We start from the raw sequence: 24,050 nt of genomic DNA on the forward strand, positions 1-24,050 counted from the left end.
ATGATAGAAAGGAACAAGGAGATTAAATGTACCAGAACTCAAGATTGGATTCTAAAGATACAAAAGTTGAAATTAAAAAGGGTGTGTCTGAATGTATTGTAACAAATGTGAATGAATTATCTGTCCGCATTGAAGAAAATAATTATGATCTGAGAGTCCTTACAGAGACACGGCTTCAGGATGACAAAGATTGGATCCTGAATATCGAGGGGTAGTCAAATGTGAAGCGAGGTAAAGGTAGAGGGTTGGCCCTGCTAATCAAAGCACTGATCACAGGGTAGTCTGGTGTCAGCTCAGATTTCAGGTCCGGATTTCTCTGTCCTCTGTTGATCTCCCTGTTCCCACAGAGTAAGATGTTCGTCCGTTCTCAGCTCTGCTGGATTTCTGCTGAAGCTTTGACCTCTGCCTTTTACACCTTCCAGAACAATAAAACATTCTCAATTGAGACCCAACCCACGATCTCCCAGCCTGTCAACCATCCAGACACAGAGTTTAGTCATAGCAGGGAATCAAACGAGAAACCTGAAACAAAATTAGAAACAAATGTGCAATTGGTGCTCATGCTTCATGTTTGTTCATAAGGAAGTAAACCAGAAATAGTGGTCGCCTGGGATTCTGATGTCCCCGATATGAGGAATTCTGTCTCCCTTAGATGTAACTGTTAGTGCTGTTGGGGCAAAGTAACTCGTGTGGCAAATCATTTAAAACAAAGTAGTCAGGAGAGGAGACCTTGAGCAATTAACTAGCTTTATTCATTCCCATGGGGAAGCCTTTTTTGTTTAAAACAAACTCCAACGTATTCCAATGAAATACAGAATGTTACAAGTTTTATGGTAAAACACAAGCCCACTCTCCATTAATTATGCAACTGAGGGGCAGTCGTAAGGTTCACAGACCTTGTCCAGATCTACATTTCTTAATGTCTACAAAACTGAATGTTATCTTTTACTGCAGGTTTAGCTGGGCTCGAATTACCGATAAGGGACAGAGAGAACCAATCCATCATTCTATGAAGCAGCACAGTCTAATGGCCTGAGGAGCAGAGACAGCCTGCAGCTGCAAGGTCAGGCTATCAAAACAGAATTCCTTAGCCAGGGCATTACATTAGCAGGCTACATTTTACTGCAAACATAGCTTTGTGACAAAATAACTTCCACAGAGTTTTGTGTCAACTTTGGTCAAATTCTCCCATATTCCCTCCTTCTTTTATTAAAAAGAGGAGATTGAGGATGTCAGCAAAAGGGGATTATACCCAGAGCCAGCGGGATTGCCAAGGGGTGATGGTTGGAGATCGGACAAATAGTCCTCTGGTTCAGTAAGGACAGGGGCAGAAGGCTCCAGGGATTGGGAATCATCATCGGGGTTTCATCAGGAAGGGGAAATCTCAGCATCTGGGAGATCGCTGGAGAGGGGGGCCACAACAGTGAACTGAGCCAAGCACAGGATTGTCTACGGGGTGACTTTGATTTTCAGTCGATCAGTTCCAAAGGCTGGGGGAAAAGAAAGCTGCAAGTCGGTCAATTTCCGTAAGGGCTCACTTGGTGCGAGTTCAGGACAGATGGGGATATGGGCACATATCCAGCAGCCAGAGTGGTTGACCTTCTGTGTATAAAGAAGAGTATTCAATTGTAATTCCCATTTACTCAACGTTATCAGGCCCAATCAAACATAGTTCATGAAAGAAAGATAAGAAAGAGTGCAGTGAAAGGCTGAATGATCAAATTAAAATTTACAAATTAAACACACTTCAGCTCATTTCCAAGCTGCTTTCTGAAAATCTGGGTGCCAACAGGTTTGTAACAGAGTATTAATCATTCCCTTCTTGCTCAACTGTGTACAGTAATGTACATAATCAACTGAAATAGGCAGCAGCAAAGAATGAACATAAACCAGTCCAGCAGGGGTCACCCACAATTTGGTTCGGGTGCGGAGGGAGTACCCTATTTGAGGCCATAGTTTGTGCTTTTCAGGGGCTTCCCCTGTGATTTCAGCACCATACCCAGGCAAATGTGCATTCAAACCAGATTACAAAGTGTTAATCTTTCTGCAAACTGCAGGGTGTCGGCGCTGAGTCAGTCTCTCCCTGTCTGTCTGTCTCTCTCTGCCTGCCTGCGCCTCTCTCTCTCTCTCTCTCTCTCTCTCTCTCTGTGCCTGCCTGCACCCCTCTCTCTCACTGTCTGCCTGCCTCTCTGACCCCCCCATCTGCCTGCCTGCATGCGTGCGTCTCTGTAACATTTTCCAACTTTCTTCATATCTCAGTTTGTCAGTTTTTGTTTATTCCTTCATTCCAAGGGTAATGAGGCACTCACATTCCAGAACAGTCCAAGTTAGGGAGTTGAGCCTCATAAATCCTGGTTGTGACACTTAGCCGCTTAACCAAGTGTGCAACCTCTAAATACCTCTAAATGCAGCCATTCCATTTTCAAATCAAACACTGTTTTCAAGGCAAGTTGTTCATGTCTCTGCATTAGTCCACAACCCATGGGAATTACAATGGAGTCTTTAATAGTTTCCCAATGTATCGTGTATGTCAAATTCATTCAAGTCTAGACATCCTGAAGCGAGCAATTACACTTACTGCAGATTTCTACTCCCCAATTAAAACGAATGTTGGGCACTCAAATGGATCAGGGGCCTTTTGACGCATGCCTCGCACCTCCGTGTGGGTCCAGGGCTTATCAAGTAGGGTTTCCCTTGTCATAACCCTGGGCCAAGCAAATTCTTTATTACTAATTTTGCAAAGCGTAAGTGCTCTCAGCAGCATTACGTCAGGACACCAGGAGCCTGTTGAGTACTCACAGTCGTATCTTGTGGCTGAGTAGCGAGAATTGTATCAGCATTTTTAACAGCATTTTTGTCTCTGGTCAGCTTTCCTTTTTATTTTGGACACACCAAAAGCAGCAACCACCCTCTATATTTCATCTCTCAAATGATATCGGCCGGTGACCTGGCAGGATCATGGTATCTCCTGCCTGACTTGCCATATGTGGAGGATGGAAATAAAAGTCCCATGCAAGGAAAGAATTTGTTTATCAGGGAGCAGTACAGCTGCAAGACCAACCATCTCCGCTGAGCCTGGGAAACACAATCTTAACCTGGGAAACATTAAGCCCTTAGCAAGCAGGCACTAAGAAGGCCACAAAATGGTTGCAGGCACAACATAGTTTCCAGGTTTTCAATATGTAACAAAATGTCTGACCCAAATCTAACAATTCTCCCACATCATCGCAGGGAATAAAACAAGAAAAATGAAACAAAATTAGAAATAAATAGGTGCTTGTGGTTAATGTTTGTTAATTAGGAAATAAACCAGAAATAGGGGTCTCCCAGGATTCTTATGGTGCCCTACCTGAGGAATTCTCTCTCCCTTATATCTGTTAGTACCCAGCGAAGATTTACTACAATATTTACATCAACAGAAATAAAGCATCTGTTATCAAATAGACTTAGAGACATACAGCACTGATGTAGACTTTTCCTCTCTCTCAGGGACATATGCACACACAAATCCATGGGAGTGAATGTGTATTTGCAGAATTAAAAATCTCACAACACCAGTTATAGTCCAACAGGTTTAATTGAAAGCCCTTGCTTTCAAAGTGCAGCTCCTTCATCAGGTGCTTGTGGAGAATAAGATTGTAAGACACAGAATTTATAGCAACAGTTTACAGTGTGATGTAACTGAAATTATATATTGAAAAAGACCTGGATTGTTTAAGTGTTTCATCTGTTAGAATGGCCATGTTGATTTCAGTTCTTTCATATGTAAATCACAAAACTTTTTTAAAAAAAAGTTACGTTCCCAAGTGAACTTTACCAATTGCTGTTGTGTTAGCCTACATAATGTATTGATGGTGTGAGCCCCCCTGTGTGAGACTGTCTGTGCCACAATGGCTAGACTGATTTTAATCTAAAAAATTGATTTATGGAATCTTACATTGATTCATGCAGTTTCTGAGCAAAGAAAGATGTAATTTTGCAAGTACAAATTCACCCAACAAACTGTGTGTGTGTGTGGAGGTATATTTGCAGATACAGTCAATTTTGCTTAAAAAATGCACAATCTGCAGGCAGTCAATCAATGTAATATTTTGTGAATTTCACTTTGGAAATAGAACCAGTCTGACCAAGATTGAGTTACAGGCAAACTCTGACCTCACACCTATAATGCATTGTCTGAGCTGATATGTCACCTTTTGCTATAAAACCTTGTTATCTCGAAGGTGGCATACAAGAAGTTCTGGGGTTTACATTGTAATGATACCTGCAAACCATTCAAAACTGTGAAAGACTTAACAATCCAGGTTTGTTCAATGTAACATTTCAGTGGCAGGATGCTGAAATGTTTTGCTATAAATTCTGTGCCTTATGATCTTATACACCACAACCACCAGATGAAGAAGCAGCACTCCAGAAGTCAGCGCTTCCAAAAAAGCCTGTGGGACTACAATCTGGTGATGTGTGATTTTTGACTTTTGTGCAGGGTTGGAGTGGATTGGCTGTGCTGGCCATGTGAAATTATGCATGATGTATAGGTAAGGTGCATTACTAAGGGTTAAGTGTAGAGCAGTGGTGGTAGGGGAATGGATGTGGGTGGGTTACCTGTGAGAGGCGATTTCGGTTCAAACAATTAAGATGTGCATGACCCTGAAGACTAAGGGGAATAGAGCCATAGGGGTGGGGTAAAACATGCTTCTCTATAATAAAGGACAAGACATGCTTCTTTTGTAAGAACATTTTGTACACTCAAAAGTGGGATAATTTAAATTGTGCAAATGCTGACAGTAAAAAAAAACAAGTCCTTGATTGATGAGACCACTAACTCTGACAGAGAAGAATAAGTCCTTGACTGATAAGACTACAGGGTAGAAAAACAACTCTGGAGACATCTGCTACAGACTTTGTGACATGGGTGCGGAATGGAAAAATACTGACGGTTTAGAATGTGAACCTCGTGACTCTTTAGAGCCAAAGAGGGGAGGGACTTGTGCTGTATATAATGAGAAACTTTGTAAGCCTCGGGGCGCCTTTTTCTGCGAAGGGTGCCCAACTCTGCAGACTTGCTAATAAAACTTTGTTTTCCTGAATATGTCTAGAGTGATTATTAAGAAGCGATTTTCGTTTCTAACAACTTGGGGGCTCGTCCGATCGACGCTCCGGCCACGGGGGGGCTGAGGAAGGACATCGGAGAAGGTGCACCCTGCCGAGTTCGGCAGTCCCTGATTCCTTGCTTGTCGCCCCGCGCGGCTTGAGCGAGTGATATCCGGAAGGCTCAGGAAAACAAAGGAGGGGTGTGGCCGAGGCAGTGGGGACGGTTAACGATCGAGTAATTTCGGTGCACCGAACCCAGGTAAGAAAAAACTTGCGGGGACCGTGTTTCCGGAGGACTGGGGACCTGCGGAGTGCCTGTAGATTTTTCTACAGAGGCGTGGGACTCATGAATCTAGAGACCGGGGCTCGTCTGTGGGAGATTTTGCAGAGACCGTGTTTGCGGAGGAACGTGGACCTACGGGATGCCTGTGATCTGTTTCACAGAGACGTAGGACACAGGAATCCAAAGACCGGGGGTGCCTGCAAAGGGACCTGGGCGATCACTGGACTGAAGGTCCGGGAATTGGCTAACTGGTGATAGATTATCACGGGATAATACAAGATTCTCCGATTCTACAAAGTCCTCGGCAATGGAAAATAACGGATCCAAGGCGAATAAGGGAAAGGTAGGCTTGAACGTAGACAATGAAAAATACCCCGGCGTACCTGACGATAGTCCGTTAGGAAGAATGTTAAGTAATTGGGATCAGGGTAGGAGAAAAGGAAAATCTAGAAAAAAGATGGTGAAATACTGTCAAACGTGGTCCCAGAACCCTATTCAGGGAGACTCAGTGTGGTGGCCTAGATTCGGCACTGACGAAGACTAGGTCCGGCAAGCTCTGATTTTATATGTCAATTCAAAACCTAATGTTATTCAGGAAGAAAGTGATTACGCCCTTTGTTGGCTACCGGTCACAATATCTTGCAAAATGAAGGCCACTACTGAAGACTCAGAAGAGCAGACAGAATGGGAACCTTTAGATCACTTACCGCCGCCCTACGTGACCCCGTCTGCCCCACAGAATGATCCTTCGGGTGGCGACGATTCGGGGGAAGGGGAAGAAAACGGGGAGGAATCACCAGGAGCCTCAGGAGTACAGACTAGATCTCAACCTGAAAGGAGTCACAGACAAAACTCTGTCTCGATTGCAAGAATGATTCCACTCCGGGGAGTGCCCATGGGGGGGCGAGGAAGGAGGGACGGGATATGTGAACGTCCCCTTAACGAGTACTGAAGTACGGAATTACAAGAGGGAGATGAAGGGCCTACTGGAGGACCCCATGGGCCTGGCTGAACAATTAGATCAGTTCCTGGGGCCGAATACTTACACGTGGGATGAGATGTATTCCATCATGGGAACATTGTTCTCTAGCCAGGAGCGACAGATGATACGACAAGCTGCGCTGTTGGTCTGGGAGAGAGAGCGAGGAGCAGGAGGGGAGCAGAAATTTCCCCTCACCGACCCCGAGTGGGATAAGAACACGGAAGAGGGACGGCGCAACATGAGAGACATGCGGGAATATTGGATAAAAGGAATAAGGCAGGCAGCCCCGAAGGGGCACAATTTTACCAAGGCCTTTGGGAATCATCAAAACCCGGAGGAAACCCCTACAGACTTCCTAGACAGGATTAGGAAGAACTTGCAGCAGTTCGCTGGGGTGGACCCTGAGACAGACGTGGGGCAACAACTCATACGGGTAGAGTTTGTATCAAAAGCCTGGCCGGACATACGAAAGAAGTTAGAGAAAATGGATGATTGGGATAGTAAACCTCCAAGTGAACTACTACGGGAGGCGCAAAAGGTGTTTGTGAGGAGGGACGATGAGAAGCAAAAGAAGGCGACAAAGATAATGATGCAGACGGTGCAACAAGTGACAGCTGGAAGGAGGGAAAAGGGAGAGCCGTGGCAGGAACAGGAAAGGGGAGAGTCGTGGCAAGAGCAGAGGAAAAGAGGACCGTGGCTGGAACAAAGGAAGGGTGGAGGAACTCGAGGCCGCGACAGGGAAACGAGGAGGATACTCAGATGTTACTACTGTAATGAAGAGGGACATTGTAAGCGAGAGTGCCCCCGCTACAAGCGGGAGGTGCGGTCGTACGCCCTGATGGAGGAAGATTAGGGAGGTCGGGGGTTCCTACCCTTGGGGCAAAAGGACTATAGACAGGAACCCCTGGTAAACTTGAAAGTAGGGCCCCAAGGGTCGGAGATCACATTTATGGTGGACTCGGGAGCCGAAAGATCAAGTATAATCCAAATACCCCCCCGGCGCCCGAGCAGGAGGAACAGTTATGGGGGTATCTGGCATTGGAGGAAAGACATTGCAAGTCCCAGTAGTGGAGGACGTGGAAATTGGGTATGAAAATAGAACTACTAAACGAGACCTCCTTCTACTGCCATCGGCGGGGTTTAATTTGTTAGGAAGAGACTTGCAGGTCAAACTAGGGATCGGAACGGTACCAAGTAACGGGGAAATGGTGGTAAGGTTGTTCGCCCTCACCGAAGAAGATGATCAACAAATAGACCCGGAAGTATGGTACCGAGAGGGGAACAGAGGGGGTCTAAACATCAAACCTCTCCAAATCACCATGTTACCAGGAAGAGGCCCGGTAAGAAGGAAACAGTACCCGATTGCTATGGAAGGACGGGAGGGGTTACAACCTGTGACAGAAAGATTAATCACAGATGGACTACTGGAGGAATGTATGTCCCCTTTCAATACTCCAATACTCCCTGTGAGGAAGCCGGATGGGACGTATAGGCTGGTGCAAGACTTGCGGGGGTTGAATGAAGTAGTCCAGGCTAGATACCCGGTGGTACCCAATCCCTACACGTTAATGAGTAAAATTCCCCCCGAACATGAATGGTTCAGCGTAATAGATTTGAAGGATGCCTTCTGGAGTTGCCCCCTTGACAAAGAAAGTCGGAACCTTTTTGCATTTGAATGGGAGAATCCCTTCACAGGACGAAAGCGACAGTTAAGATGGACTGTCTTGCCGCAGGGATTCACGGAGTCACCCAACTTGTTTGGACAAATACTGGAGCAGATCTTAGGAGGATTTCGGTGTAACGCGGAGAATCAATTGCTCCAATATGTCGATGATCTCTTACTCTCAGGACCAAGAGAAGAGGAGGTACGAGCAGACACCGTTGCCCTGCTGAACTTCCTGGGGAAACAGGGCCTACGCGTCTCCAGGACAAAACTCCAGTTTGTGGAGCAAGAGGTAAGATATCTGGGCCATCAAGGCAGTAAGGGGCATCGCCGTATCACGCCAGAACGAATATCAGGGATTACGGGTATGCCAATACCCAGGACGAAGAAGGAAATCAGACAATTCCTGGGGCTAGTAGGGTATTGCCGGATATGGATTGAAAGTTACACCACTCTAGTAAAAATTTTGTACGACAAACTGGGACAAGAAGGACAAAAGGTGGACTGGTCAGATGAGGAGGAGCAGCGATTTAATATTATTAAAAGTAAACTGATCCGAGCTCCGGTATCGGCTTTACCCACCCTGAAGGAACCGTTCCAGTTATATGTCAATAGCACCGGCGGAATTGCCCAGGGTGTGCTTACCCAGCTGCGGGCAGGGAAACATCAGCCGGTTGCATTTTTGTCAAAAATGTTAGACCCTGTGTCCTGTGGATGGCCGACCTGTATACAGGCAGTGGCAGCTACGGCAATGTTAGTAGAAGAGGCCCGGAAACTTACCTTTGGAGGAAGAATCACAGTATACTCCCCACATTTGGTTAGTACCATACTGGCTCAGAAGGCTCACCGCTGGTTAACAGACTCTCGCATCCTGAAGTATGAGACGATTTTGATGACCGGGGACGATCTCAATTTTGCAAAAGATCTCAGTTGCAACCCTGCCCAGTTTCTATACGGACGTCCTGCAGATGGGGAACAGGAGCATGATTGTGTGGAATTTGTAGACTTGCAGACCAAATGCCGAGAGGACCTGCAAGAGGCCCCGCTGGGTGAGGGACAGGAACTGTACATCGACGGGTCCTCCCGGTGCATCAGTGGGGTCCGGTACAGTGGCTATGCTGTCGTAGATGGTGCAACGAAACGGACGATCGAGTCCGGACGACTGCCCGGGAAGTGGTCAGCCCAATCCTGTGAGTTGTACGCCCTCCAGAGGGCCCTGAAGTTGTTGGAAGGGAAAGTGGGGACCATATATACTGACTCAAAGTATGCATACGGAATCGTTCATACTTTCGGGAAAATCTGGAAAGAGAGAGGATTGATAACTTCCCGGGGAAATGAATTAGCTCACGAACAAATGATCAGCCTAACGTTGGAAGCCCTGGCGTTACCTTCGGAACTCGCAGTAGTCCATGTACCCGGCCACCAGAAGGGGTCGACACTGGAAGCGGTGGGAAACCGGCTGGCAGATGAGGAAGCCAAGTGGGCAGCGGTCGAAAAATCCGTCCAATTATTAACATTAATACCGTTGAGGGAAGGGCTCGCTAAACAACCCGTCTTCACCCAGGGGGAGATTGATAAAATGGATCAATTGGGTGCCCGGCTAGATACTAACGGGAAGTGGACGGTTCCTGATGGGAGACAAGTACTGAACAAACAGATCACCCGGGGTATTCTGCACCGATTACACCATCAGACCCACTGGGGGGTGCAAGCCATGTGTGACACGATCCTGAGAGACTATGTATGCAGGGGGATATACACATTAGCCCAACAAGAGGTAGTCGGATGCCCCACTTGCCGGCGTATTAACCAGAAAGCCATGCGTTCTATGCCAGCCGGTGGTCAGCCCCTCGCAATTAGGCCATTCCAGAGGATCCAAATAGACTTTACAGAATTACCCCCAGTACAGAGATGGAAATATCTGCTAGTAATAGTAGACCATTTCACTCACTGGGGAGAGGCTTTCCCAACTGCCAAAGACGATGCACCAACCGTGGCCCGACTATTGTTAGAGAACATAATCCCGAGATATGGCATAATGGAATCTATCGACTCCGACTGCGGGACACATTTTATTTCTAAGCTACACCATTTGATCTGTACTGCCCTGGGTATCCAATGGAAATTCCATGCACCCTGGCATCCTCAGAGTTCGGGTCGGGTTGAGAGAATGAATGGCACGCTCAAGACCCAATTGACTAAGCTGGTGTTAGAAACTAAGTTACCTTGGCCGAAGTGCCTTCCCATTGCCCTATTGAGGATACGTACAGCACCTCGCCGGGATATCGGGGTCTCCCCCTATGAGATGCTGTTCGGATTACTATATTGGAGTAAGGTTGATGGGTGTCCCACTCTACAAGGGGGAGATGTATTTGTCAGAAACTATTTACTGGCCTTATCCCGTTCTTTTGCAGAACTCCGGAGGAAGGGTCTCCTGGCTCAGACTCCGCCGCTCGACTTCCTCTTGCATAAGGTGGAGCCCGGAGATTGGGTACTTGTTAAAACCTGGAAGGCCGAAAAGCTCCAGCCGCGGTGGGAAGGACCGTTCCTGGTTCTGTTAACAACTGAAGCCGCTGTTCGGACGAAAGAAAAAGGGTGGACCCACGCATCAAGGATAAAGGGCCCTGTTCCGCCTGAAGGAGAAAGCACTTGGACATGCGAGCAAGGGGACAAACCGTTGGTGGTAAAACTGAAAAGACAGCAATAATGAACTCTACTTGGACTGTATTGGTGGGGATATTGATCAGTTTACTCCTGTATGTGGGGGAGGGCAAGGGGAGATGTGACAAATGTCGGACTACGGTGAGGCTTGGGAGTCAGATCTACTCGGGATCATTTGTGTCTCACTCCCGTGTGAACGATCGGTGTTACGATGTGAATGCACGGCAAGAATGTTGGGAGGGTGGAAAACCCTATTATCAAGTGTATAATAAAGGGTACGGTGGAAAAGTCCGTGGATGCCCTAAAAATGACCGCTGGGTGTGTGTTAACAAAGCTGGGCAGTGGGGCCTACCCTCCGTGTTGCGCAGAGAGCAGGTTGACAGAGTCAAGGAGACCAGAGTACGGAACACTGATCGGGAGTTGGAGAAAGAGCAGGACCGTCAGAGAACGGTCGTTGTCTCTAAAGTGCCATCTATATACAAAGAGGTAGAAGAGAAGATTGAGCTCCCTGATGTAACACAAAACCTGTTTATTGATCTCACCTCTAGGATTGCCACTGTTTTAAATGTTAGCAATTGCTGGGTTTGTGGGGGGGCCGCATATGTCAGAACAATGGCCGTGGTCTGGTCAAAGCTTAGACATATGGGAATTGCTTCAATACAATTGGACACATGTCAACGAAAGGAAAAGCCAGGGGTGGAGACTGACAAATAGCCCTGAGGGCCAGTTATGTGTTGAAGGCAAGGGGACCGTGGAGGTAGGAATTAGTCCCTGTCAGAGTGTATTGAATGCGACCACACAAGTATGGTGGCCTGAGAATATTACTTGGTACATTGCAAACCGAGATCATCAAAATTGCGTTCGGTTACGTACTGATTCCTCCTCTGACGAGCTAAGTGCTGACCCTTCCGATGGCATGAAGAGAGTCTGGACCGGTGGTTGTCGGGGAAATCAATGCTCGGACGCTCCTGTTAAGACTCTGCCAGATTCTGGTAAGAGAGTGTGGAGCGGTGGTTGTCAGGGGAATCAATGCTGGGATAATCCTGTCCAGACTCTGCCACGGGGCCAAGAATCCGAATACTGGAATTGCAGTGGTCCTGGTCCTTATGAGGGCGTCCCTGGGGTAAAGGAACTGTGGGATGACGTTGTGAGGCAGGGAGGGCCTGCTCCAGATGGCCTATTTTGGATATGCGGTAATCAGGCATACTCCAAACTGCCCATGGGATGGGCTGGAGTATGCTTCCTGGGTCTAATATGACCTGAATTCTTCCTATTACCCCTGGAGGAAGGCGATGATTTGGGAGTTAAACTCTTTGACTCCCTGCGTAGGTCGCCAAGGGATATCCAAGTCGGTGATTGGGGGGAATGAGTGGCCACCGGCCCGGATTATTGAATACTACGGGCCAGCTACATGGGCACAGGACGGATCATGGGGATACCGTACTCCTATCTTTATGTTAAATCAAATTATCAGGCTCCAAGCAGTCGTAGAGGTCATTACTAACCAGACCGCCCTGGCCCTGGAGTTGCTGGCTAAGCAGCAGAATCAGATGAGGGCTGGTATATATCAAAACCGGCTTGCCTTCGATTATCTGTTGACCTCGGAAGGGGGCGTGTGCGGGAAGTTTAACCTGACTAACTGCTGTCTGAAAATTGACGATAATGGTAAAGCGGTTTTGAAGATTTCCGATAAAATTCGGAAATTGGCCCATGTGCCGGTACAATCCTGGCGTCCTCTTGGTGGCATCGGATGGTGGGATGGTCTCCTAGGTGGTAGTTGGTGGCGCACGGCGTTGCTGGTGGTTGGTGGGGGCGTAATGCTTCTACTCATATTACCCTGCCTGACCCCCTGTGTTCAGTCTTTAATTCAGAAAAATATTTCCCAACTCCAGGCAGTGGCGGTACCCCAACATGGAACGCAGGAACTTAAGGTGCTGTTGCTGCGAAAAGACCAAGGATTTCCCGGGCCCTTGAAGAGGGGAGGCTTATCTTTGTCATGCACATCTTAAAAAGAAAAAGGGTGGAATTGTGAGAGGCGATTTCGGTTCAAACAATTAAGATGTGCATGACCCTAAAGACTAAGGGGAATAGAGCCATAGGGGTGTGGTAAATCACGCTTCTCTATAATAAAGGACAAGACATGCTTCTTTTGTAAGAACATTTTGTACACTCAAAAGTGGGATAATTTAAATTGTGCAAATACTGACATTTTGTGAGTAGAGTAAAAAAAAAGTCCTTGATTGATGAGACCACTAACTCTGACAGAGAAGAATAAGTCCTTGACTGATAAGACTACAGGGTAGAAAAACAACTCAGGAGACATCTGCTGCAGACTTTGTGACATGGGTGCAGAATGGAAAAATACTGACGGTTTAGAATGTGAACCTTGTGACCCTTTAGAGCCAAAGAGGGGAGGGACTTGTGCTGTATATAATGAGAAACTTTGTAAGCCTCGGGGCGCCTTTCCTCAGAAGGGTGCCCAACTCTGCAGACTTGCTAATAAAACTTTGTTTTCCTGAATTTGTCTAGAGCGATTATTAAGAAGCGATTTTCGTTTCTAACACATGTGAAGGAATCAAAACTAACATGGTCATTCTAAAAGATGGCAGAGGTCAGCTAAAGTTGTTTAGTATTCCATTGCATGACACTGCAATCCTGTTGCTATAAAGTCTGTGTGTTATGATTCTGCTCCATAACCAACCGATGAAGGAGCAGCGCTTCGAAAACTAGTGATTCCAAATAAACCTGTTGGGCAACAACGTGGCATTGTGTGATTTTTAACTTTGAAAATCTGTCAGTAATGTCAACATCTCCATACTGCGCATGCTACTCGGTGTCAGCAACGAAATGCGCATGTTCCACGGTGTCAGCAAGATATTACGCATGCTTACGAAAAAAGCGAAAACCCTCTGTGACCTTTTGTGATGGACCAATGAGAAGCTTTGGAGGACCGGATGGAGACTGGTCCTCCTGCCAATCACAGCAAACCCATCGTTTGGATGCGGAAGTAGGACCATGTGCTTCTGAGGTGGTCGCTGCTTCTGCTCCTCTCTCTCTGAATGAAGATTGAGCTTCACCCCAGACTGCAACTTCCTTCCTCTGTCCAACATCTGTGAGAACAACACACTTTTCTCAACCCCTTTTCCATTCTGGGGTTGAACAGTTGACTTGCACGAACTGAAGGGAAACGGAGTGAATCCAGGGAGAGGACAGACTCTGGAAAAGTTAAAAACAATGACTGCAGATGCTGAAAACCAAACACTGGATTAGTGGTGCTGGAAGAGCACAGCAGTTCAGGCAGCATCCAACGAGCAGCGAAATCGACGTTTCGGGCAAAAGCCCTTCATCAGGAATAAAGGCAGTGAGCCTGAAACGTGGAGAGATAAGCTAGAGGAGGGTGGGGAGAGAGTAGCAGAGAGTACAATGGGTGAGTGGGGGAGGAGATGAAGGTGATAGGTCAAGGAGGAGAGGGTGGAGTGGATAGGTGGAAAAGAAGATAGGCAGGTCGGACAAGTCAAAGAGACGGTTACTGAGCTGGAAGTTTGAAACTAGGATGAGGTGGGGGAAGGGGAAATGAGGAAGCTGTTGAAGTCCACATTGATGCCCTGGGGTTTAAGCTCGATAGAGACGAAGGAAATATAAGAATTGTATGATAAATGGCAGAACACATAGGAGCACTGGCATACAGAGGGATCTGGGCATATAGATCAGTGGAAGTGGTAGTGCAGGTAGACACGGTGGTCAAGAAGGTACACAGCACACTTCCTTCAGTGTAAGAGTTACATTACAGCTGTTTATTCTGCACACCTGCGTTCGATTTTAGTGTCAGGCAACTATCTGTGTGGAGTTGGCAGATTGTCCCTGCACCCCACCTCCCGTGTCTGTGTGGGCTTCCTCCGGGTGCTCCGGCTTCCTCCTACAATCCAAACTTGTATAGGGTGGATTGGCGATGCTATGTTACCCATAGCGTCCAGTGAGAGGCAGGTTAAGTTGGATCGTCTGTGTGTAAATTGCCCCAATGTTCAGGGATGTGAAAGTTCGGTGCATTAGTCAGGAGTAAATGTCGATAATGGGGGTAAGAAAACGGGGCTCCACGTGTTAATCTTCAGAGGGCCAGTGTTGACTTGTTGGGCTGAATGGTCTGTTTCCACGCTGGAGGGATTCTGTGATATTCAGAGGTGTTTTTTTCCCTCCAAAGTGGAAAAGTCAACTAAAAGAGGTTCAAGGTGAGAGGGGGACTGTTTGGGGGAGAAGTGGTGGGGGTGGGGAATTTACACAGAGGGATGGTGGGTTTCTGGAACGCACTGCCAGTGCAGGTAATGGAAGCAGGCACCTTAACAACGTTCAAGATGTATCTTGATAGACGCATGAACGGGAGGTGAACAGAAACCACACATGGGCAATAAATAGCAGATCTAAGTAAGGATTAAGAATTAGCACATGCTTGGAGGTGGTGCCTAAACTAAATAAGAAGGGCCTGTGATTGTGCTGTATTGTATTGATACAGCTTTCCCCCACTATTTGAAAGTAGAGTGTTCCTTTCATAAGCCGAAATGGCCTAAAGCAAAGAAGCAATTACCATGAATTAATTTATATTATGCCTTTCTTTGTAAAAGCAACAATCCTCTTCAGATTTCTTTCGGTTTGTGAGAACAGGTATTAATGTAGGTCTTTTGTAAAAGTGAAGTAGTGTAAAGTGAACTTTCGAAAAGTGGGGGATACCTTTATGCTGATGGAGGGGAGATGGGGGAGCAATGAAGAGGGGTGGATGGAGGCTCCGGTGGAGAATAAACAGAGAGACCAATTGAGCAGCTTGGCCTGGCCCTGTGCTGGAGACTCAATGGGATAGAGACAAATGTATCTATCTCAGGTATACCTGCAGTATGCTCCATCCAGGATAAAACAAAATGTCCTTCATCTGCTTCAGCATACAGGGCAGATGAGCAGTTTCTCCCCGGTGTGGACCAAGAGGTGATGCGACTGAGTGAAGCCTTTCCCGTGCTGAATGCAGGTGAATGGCTGCTGCCCGGTGTGCAAATGCTGATGAATATCGCGCAGGCGGGGAAGGGAAACCGTTCCTACACTCCCTGCATTTTCATGATTTCTCCAAGGTGCAGGTGTCCTCGTATTTCTCCAGGTTCAACAATCAGTTGAAACTCGCTCACACTTTCAGCATATGCGTGGTGTTACTGATGAACCCTATGATCATTGGAGGACTCTCTCATTCAGTCTGGAAAGCATGTTCCAGTCACGACTCTGGTGTGTGGGTATGTGAGACTCTGAGTTTCCAGTCACACTGACGTTTAAAACCTAACAAAGCAGGCAGACCTTCTCCCCTTTGTTTTCAAGGCCATCAGTATCCAAATCCTGGTGAATCAAGCAACTGTCAGACTTGTTTGGTCTGAGATTTCTGCCTCTAAATTCTTCTCTTGCAATCTCTTTCCACGGGAATATTACAAAGGTCATCGCTGTCAGTCCACAATAGAAAATCAGAACACACAATTCCAGTTTCTGTGGAACATTCTTTCCTCTCTTAATACCCAAGATCTTTGTGCTGATCTATATGTAAATGTATACAGCAGGGTAATGTGGTGGATTTCATACTCCATGAAGAGTTCACTCAAGTTGCTGAATGAACATCTATCATGCGGTATTGACGTTCTTACTGAAGATATACAATATTCTGCAGTACAATATTATGAGCCCAGAAACACTGCAAATCATGCTTTTAGAGCCATAAACATTCCATCAAATATGTAACATATACCCCAGACTTATCTGTCTTATATTAACGCACGGTTGTCTTACATTTCCAGAAGACTCAGATTTAAGTTTTAAGTGTGACTTTTTGTAAAAGAAGCCGTCTTTTGGACTCCTTCCATGCTATACTGACTCAATTACTGGAAATACATCCATACTACACCAGGATTCATGGATCAACGACGTGAGGCTTAACTTTACTCTCTTATAATTTTCTGTTGCATAAATGTTTCGACGAATGCCAACGCTTTTCACCAGTCACAGAGTCAGAGACATAAAGCACAGAAACAGATCCTTCAATCTAACTTGTCCATGCCGACCAGATATCCAAAATTAGTCTAGTTCCATTTGCCATCACTTTGTCCATATCCATCTAAACCCTTCCTATTCATATACCCATCCAGATGCCTCCACCACTTCCTCTGGCAGCTCATTCCATACACTCATCACCCTCTGCAAAAAAAGGTTGACTGCAAGGTCCCTTTTAAATTTTTCCCCTTCGCCCTAAACCTATTCCCTCTAGTTCTGCACTCCCCCTATCCCAGGGAAAAGACCTTGTGTACTTACCCCGTCAACACTCCTCAAGTTTAAAAAACACACACTCAGCCTGCGATGCTCGAGGGAAAACAGCCCCATCTTATTCAGCCTCTCCTTGTAGTTCAAACCCTCCTACCCTGGCAACAGCCTTGTGACTCTTCTCTGAATCCTTTCAAGTTTCACAGCATCCTGCCTATAGGCGGGAGACCAGAATTGCACACAATATTTCAGAAGAAGCCGACTGAAACTGACTTTTGCAGAGTCTGCTCCCTGCTTGGATTCATAATCTCTGCCTCCCGTTGCTGCAAGTGAACAGTGCTTCCCCCCCTTCTCTCTCCCTCCCAGGATAAGGAATGGAAAGGTGGAGACATTGCTTCATTCCCAGATTTTGCGCAGAAGCACCCCCCCATTGTCTGAATGCACAAGTTGGACCATGAGCTTCTGAAGCTACTGCTGCTCCTCTCTCTCTCTGAATGAAGATTGAGCTTCACCCCAGACTGCAACTTCCTTTATCTGTCCAAACATCTGTGAGCACAGCACATTTTTGTTGAAGTAAGGTATCTTTCCTGAAATTTACAATTAAAGCGGTGTCTTCCCCCTGATATTCAAAGGGATTGTAAGTCAGAGAAGGACCACGCTTTGTGTTGTGTGACAGTTGCAACAGGATGTCCCAACTCCTATGCTCAATTCAAAGTTTGTGAGAAGATTTGTAGCTCGGGTGCTCGTTGTGATTGTGTTTGCCGAGCTGGGAAGTTTTGTTGCAGACGTTACATCCCCTGTCTAGGTGATATCCTCAGTGCTTGGGAGCCTCTTGTGAAGTGCTTCTGTGATGTTTCCTCCGGCATGTATAGTGGTTTGTCTCTGCCGCCTCCCTTTGTCAGTTCCAACTGTCCGCTGCAGTGGCCGATATATTGGGTCCAGGTCAATCTGTTTGTTGATAGAATCTGTGGATGAGTGCCATGCCAGAGAACAGCCAGGGAATTCCGAGGCATGGCCTCTCGGCATTATTCCAGGACCACATTTTTCAACTCTGGATCTGGGACAATGTGTGTGGTGTGGGGGAAGGGGAGGGGAAATAAGGAAACTGGTGAAATCTACATTGATCCTATGTAGTTCCTGGGTCCCAAGGCAGAAGATGAGGTGTTCTTCCTACAAGTATCAGGTAGTTAGAGCTTGAAGGGGGAGGCAGCAGAGTACTTGCGTGTCCTTGACGGATTGGGAGGGGGAGTTAAAGCATTCAGCCACAAGGCGGTGGGGTTGTTTAGTTTTGGCGTCCCAGAGCTGTTCCCTGAAATGTTCTGCAAGTTGGCGTCCAGTCTCCCCAATGTGGCAGAGACCACATTGAGAGCAATGGACGTATAAATAAATCTTATAAACAAATTGTACAAATCTTAGCCTGCCAGTTATTTTCTTCAATTAAGTTAAAGAAAATTTTAATTAAATTGGGTGACTACATGAAACGGTTAGTTGGTCAGACTCAAGTCATCATCCTCAAATGAGAGAATGCCATTAATATCAGTGAACTGCTTTTTTTGTTAGAACCACAAGTTCTTGATTTATTTTCGCAATTTACTGATATTCACATCTGCACATTCAATGTCAAACTCTGACATCAGAAATGACATGACACCATTAATTTTTTCTTACAATAATCCAACAAACAAATTAATAACACAGTGAATACCAAGTCTCATTAATATGAAATTAAATTTGACCAAATAAAATGTAAAATCGAGATGTGAGATAACAAATGGGGGAAGGGCAGAAGGAAAGAAATGCAGCATCACAGAAGGTGCTCCTCCAGGGAGTGTATTTTACCAACTACAACTGCTCAATATAAACAAACACTCTGACATGATCCTCCGGTTTTAATGTAAACCATAGCCCCATACAGTAGGTACCATTTAAATAAGTTAATAGATACAAGCCTTGAGCAAATCCAGCCTCCAGCCGGACCCCCCGCTTCTTGGAGCTCGGACCTTCCTCCAGCTCCGGGGGGTTGTTGAGCTCCTGGGCTCCGGCCGCCGCCGAAGAAGCCGCGGGCGCCGGCCCTCTCTCCTCCACCGCCGACATTTTTAATTTGTTTTCTCGTTCACCCGGTAACCGTCACCTCCCCCTTCCCGGGCCCCGGAAATTATACAAAAATAAACAATAAACCCCCCACCACCGGGGACTGTCTCCTTTTCTTCACAACTTTTGTTTGAAAAGTTCCGACTTTAATTTGAAATGTATTTTAAAGGTATTTTCTGAGGTAAACGATGCCTGTCTGCCCCCCTCCCTCCGTCAGAAACCGCCCGCTGAGTCGATGAGAAAACCGCAGCCTCGTGCCGCCATCTTTGTTTTTCTTCTTCTTTCCGTCTCCTCCTTCAGTGACGCGCGTCATTCTAGCCCCGCCCAATCAGAGCGCACCTTTGTCCACCTGACCAATGGCGGCCGGCTTTGCAGTCAAAAAGGAAGTCACAACCTGGCATGCCGCTCTCCGATTCGTCCGCACCGATCGCAGCCTTTGGGATTGGTGGAGAGGTTCGCAGGCCCTTCACTGTCCCCGCCCCTTTACTACAATGGGCTCGAGGGGTTCAGGAGGAAGGTGTTCTCACTCATTCATTCAACAGGAGATGGGCTCAATTTACTGTAATGGGCTGTGGGGGTACAGTGGTCATGTCTCATGTTGAGGAGGAAGGTGTTTCCTCTCATTCAACAGAAGAGGACCTATTTACTACAGAGGGTTTTTTTGTGATGCAGCTGTAGTCTCCCTTAGAGCCCTGAGGCTCAGGTTTAAATCCCACTGCTCCAGTGTGTGTAATATACTCAATTTTTTTCAGTCATAAGTCACACAACTATAGTCCAACACGTCTATTTGAAATCGCACGCGTTTGGAGCGTAGCCTCTTCATCAGGTGAAGACATGGAAAACAAAACGTTCAAGAAAAGGAATTCAGATAAATGATCAGCCATGGATGGTGATGAAAGACAGAGCATCTCAACAGTCAATTACCTATTCCCATTCCTATTTCTGATCTTCTTAATACATGACAAGTTGTATATTTTCCAAACATTAATTTTATTTCCATGGTTTAAAAATGAATATTTAAGAATGGTCAGTTTATTCTTTCTCACTTGAGCACATTGTGACCCACAACTATTTAGATACCACTGTTAATATCATAGCCCCTCTCATGAGATATCAGAGGAACAATTCATAAACAAAATTTGACACTGAGTCACTCGAGTAGACACTTGAACAGAGAAAGCGCCCGACAGATATTGGGAACCGAAAGGTTATTGAAGTGAAATGTTAAGAAGAGCAGGTGAACACCCCCAATAAGGGAACTCACCTGACTGACCTAATTATAATCACCACAGTATCCAGTGCTACTCTTCACCAAACACGGATTACTTTCCTTTTCAGTTTAATGATCCAACTATCTTTTGAATGCCATAATTGAATCTGACAGCAACACTCTCTCTCGCAGACCATTCCAAAGGTCGAAGATTTTCAATCATTAATGAAATATGTTCTGGATCTCTCCCAAAACACCAATTCATATGAAGCTTGCTTCAAATCGTTTGCAGTAAGTTCTTCACATGGACAAATTTGCAGCTGAGAGCATTTGTTTAAATTTTATATCATATTGGGGTGGCACAGTGCTTGGCATTGCTACCTCACAGCACTAGGGACCCAGGTTCAATTCCAGCCTCAGGTGAGTGTCTGTGTGGAGTTTGCATGTTCTCCCTGTCTGCATGGGTTTCCTTCCACAGTCCAAAGATGTGCAGGTTAGGTGGATTGACCATGCAAAATTGCTCTGTGATGTGTAGGTTATGTGGATTAGTCATACTAAATGCAGGAGAACGGGATGATCCTGGGTGGGATGCTCTTTGGTGTGTCAGTGCAGGATCAATGGGACAAATGGCCTCTTTCTGCACTGTCGGGATTTTATGTATCTCTGTCTGATTTCTTGCACATGCTACTTTCTGAAAGGGACATTTTCCTGTCATGTTCAGTACTGCAGTCTCCCTATATTTTCATACATACCTCTAAATTAGGTTTGAATGAAATCCCCCCCATTTCACTGTATTTTAGCTACCATTCCCCCCCCCACCCCTTCAATTCCTTATTCATTTTTCCATTACCTGTGTTATGATCCTCTTTATATTTATTATTGTAGACAGGCTAAATCTAGTTACCATGTCTCTAAAATATGAGATGAAATGTGATTGCATACTTTTGAGTCCATTACTACAGCTTGTAAAGGTCTCTTGCCAAAGAGAACTCTTAATCCTGCATCCTTCGGTAGGATTATATTAGGATATCTGGTCAGCATGGATGAGTTGGATTAAATGGTTTGTTTCCGTCCTGTGCATCTCTATGACTATGACTATCAAATAAGGGCCAGGAGCAGGCAGGTGGGACTAGTTTAGTTGGGGATCATGTACTGAACGGTCTGTTTACAGGCTGTATGACTACACAGCCTCAAATGAATGGGGATCAATCCCAAAGAGATATTAAAGGTCTCGAGCACCACCTTAGGCACATGTGTGGACACCTTCCAAATAACTGAGAGCAGTGGGGCACTGTGAAGTTCAGTACATCAGTTAGCCAGCAAGTTCTCTCCGGGAGACTTGTCTCGAGAAAGGAAGCGGTTTCCTGTCCCATCAACAGGACTGTGGATCAGTTTGGAGCAGGTCCTACATCTCTGACAACATCGGTGGACAGAGTTGAACCTAATCCATGCTGTACCTCATCCTGATGGGTCTGGTTTACGCTGACTTACAACCCACGCTTGGGGGATCTAATTGAAACATACAGAATACTGATTGGCCTGGACAGGGTGGATGTTGGGGAGATGTTTCCATTGGTAGGAGAGACTAGGTCCCAAGGGCACAGCCTTAGAGTAAAGGGAAGACCTTTTAGAACGCAGATAAAGGGGAAACCTTTGTAGCCAGAGAGTGCGAAACCTATGGAATTCATTGCCACAGAGACTGTGTTGGGCAAGTCAGAGTATATTCAAGACAGAGATAAATAGGTTCTTGTGTATCAAAGATATTGAGGGTTGCGGGGAGAAAGCAAGAGAATGGGGTTGAGAAACTTGTCAGCCATGATTGAATGGTGGAGCAGACCTGATTGGCTGAATGGCCTAATTTCTGCTCCTAGGTCTTATGGTCTCTTGCTGTCCTGGACATAGTGAGAGAGAACTGGGAGCAGGAGTAGGCCATTTGGTCTTTCAAGCCTGCACCAACATTGAACTGGATATGAATATACCGACATCTTGGTGGATAGGCTGGGACCTTTTTCACTGGAGCAGAGGAGGTTGAGAGGTGATCTTATCAAGCTTTATAAAGTCATGAGGGGTATAGATGAGGTGAATGATGGTGTCCTTTCCTTAGAGTGGGGGTTTCAAGGTTAGGGAGCAAATTTTGAAGGTGAGTGGAGAAAGATTTTAAAAAGACAGGAGGGACACCTTTGTTTTCCCATAGAGAATGGTTCGTATGTGGAATGAATGTCCAGAGGAAGCGGGGATGCAGGTACAGTTACAACGTTTAAAAGACATTTGGATAAGGACATGAATGGGAAAGATTTGGAGGTGGTATGGACTAGGCCAGACCACTCAGAACATTCTTAAGCAGGCAGCGCAGACCATAACTTTGCTATTTGTTTCAGTAAGTGCACAGTGAAAATTACCCGAAGTTAGCTAGGTTGACTACCAGGATTTAAAACAGATAAATGTATTCACAAGAATACAGAATGAAACACAAAGAACAGAATATAGAATACCCACAGAACTCAGTCTGTCTAAACTAGACTTAATTATGCTGTTCCTTTCTCCACACAGTCCACTGCTGAACTCACTCAAACAAGGCCTCAGCTTTCACAACAGATCACTTGTCTTTCATTATGCAGGTCACTTCGAAAACATAAAAGCTTGGGCCTAAAGTGTCATCTGTTGACGTGTAAACAGAAAAGCCGACCAATACCCTTTTCATTTCTGTACTAAACCATCCATTTTGGAGTCCGGGGCCGTTTTACCACCACTCTGAAAAAAACCAAGGACACGGTATCCTTGAGAAGAAGGACCAGCTTTTAGAAAAAGGACCAGTTTTATGACATAGGGATATGGGCCAAACACTGGCAGATGGGATTAGTTTCGTATGCGAACATAGCATGGACTAGTTGGACTGAAGGGTCTATGTCTGTGCTGTATGATTCTGTAATGGTCTCAAAACCATTTTCTTGCCTTCCCCATAACCATCCACTTCTTTGTTGTTCAAAAGTCAGATGACCTCAGCCTTGAATATATTCAATGACCACCTCCTCCCCCCCACCCCCCCTCCCCATTGCAGGAAGTCAACCCCATTTTTGAACTCAATTCCTATTGCCTTGCTGACTGCTTGCTGCACCTGTCTGACAACTGGTGCAGAAGGACGCTGAGGTCCCTTTGTACATCGACACATCATTCCTGACGAAGAGCTCGTGCCCAAAGCATCGACTCTCCTGCTCCTCGGATGCTGCCTGACCTGTTCTGTTTTTCAAGCACCACACTTGACTCTGATCTCCAGCATCTGCAGTCCTCACTTTCTCCACATACCAATATATTATCATTTAAACTATGCACCTCCTTTCTGCCTTTTTTAAAAGCAATAGGCTTTAACTTTACATTGTGGTACTGCATTTGCTGTGCGTTTGCCAACTGAGACACAAACGTGGACCAACTTTTCCAAAGTCTTTCCCCTCCCTGGATTCACTCCCTTTCCCTTCAGTTCGTGTAAGTCAGCAACTGAATCCCAGAACGAAAAAGAAATGAAAAAGTGGGTGAGAAAAGAGAGTGCCGTACCCACAGATGCTGGACAAAGTTGCAGTCTGGGGTGAAGCTCAATCTTCATTCAAAGGGAGAGAGGAACAACCACATCTTGAGAAACTCACGGGCCAACTTCCGCATCAGACAAAGAGGCTGTTCTGAATGGTAGGAGGACCAGGCTCCTTCCGGTCCTCCGGCTCTCACCATTGGTCCTTCAGGAGGAAGTCAAGCGCTGTTTCCGCGGACAGCAAAGAGCATGCTCAGTGCTTTTGCTGACACC

General features: G+C 46.1%; 1 long non-coding RNA gene across 1 annotated transcript; it reads right to left on the minus strand.

Annotated features, from left to right (window-relative positions):
- Positions 1 to 751: 751 nt before the first annotated feature.
- Positions 752 to 23,922, minus strand: LOC140460407 (uncharacterized). Its single transcript, XR_011954072.1, has 3 exons — positions 23,807 to 23,922; positions 18,906 to 19,864; positions 752 to 1,602 (listed from the first exon to the last, which is right to left on the minus strand). It is a non-coding gene; the product is annotated as an uncharacterized lncRNA (long non-coding RNA).
- Positions 23,923 to 24,050: the final 128 nt, after the last annotated feature.

This window comes from Chiloscyllium punctatum, chromosome 36 (genome assembly GCF_047496795.1).
Source record: "Chiloscyllium punctatum isolate Juve2018m chromosome 36, sChiPun1.3, whole genome shotgun sequence".
Classification (NCBI taxonomy): Eukaryota; Metazoa; Chordata; class Chondrichthyes; order Orectolobiformes; family Hemiscylliidae; genus Chiloscyllium; species Chiloscyllium punctatum.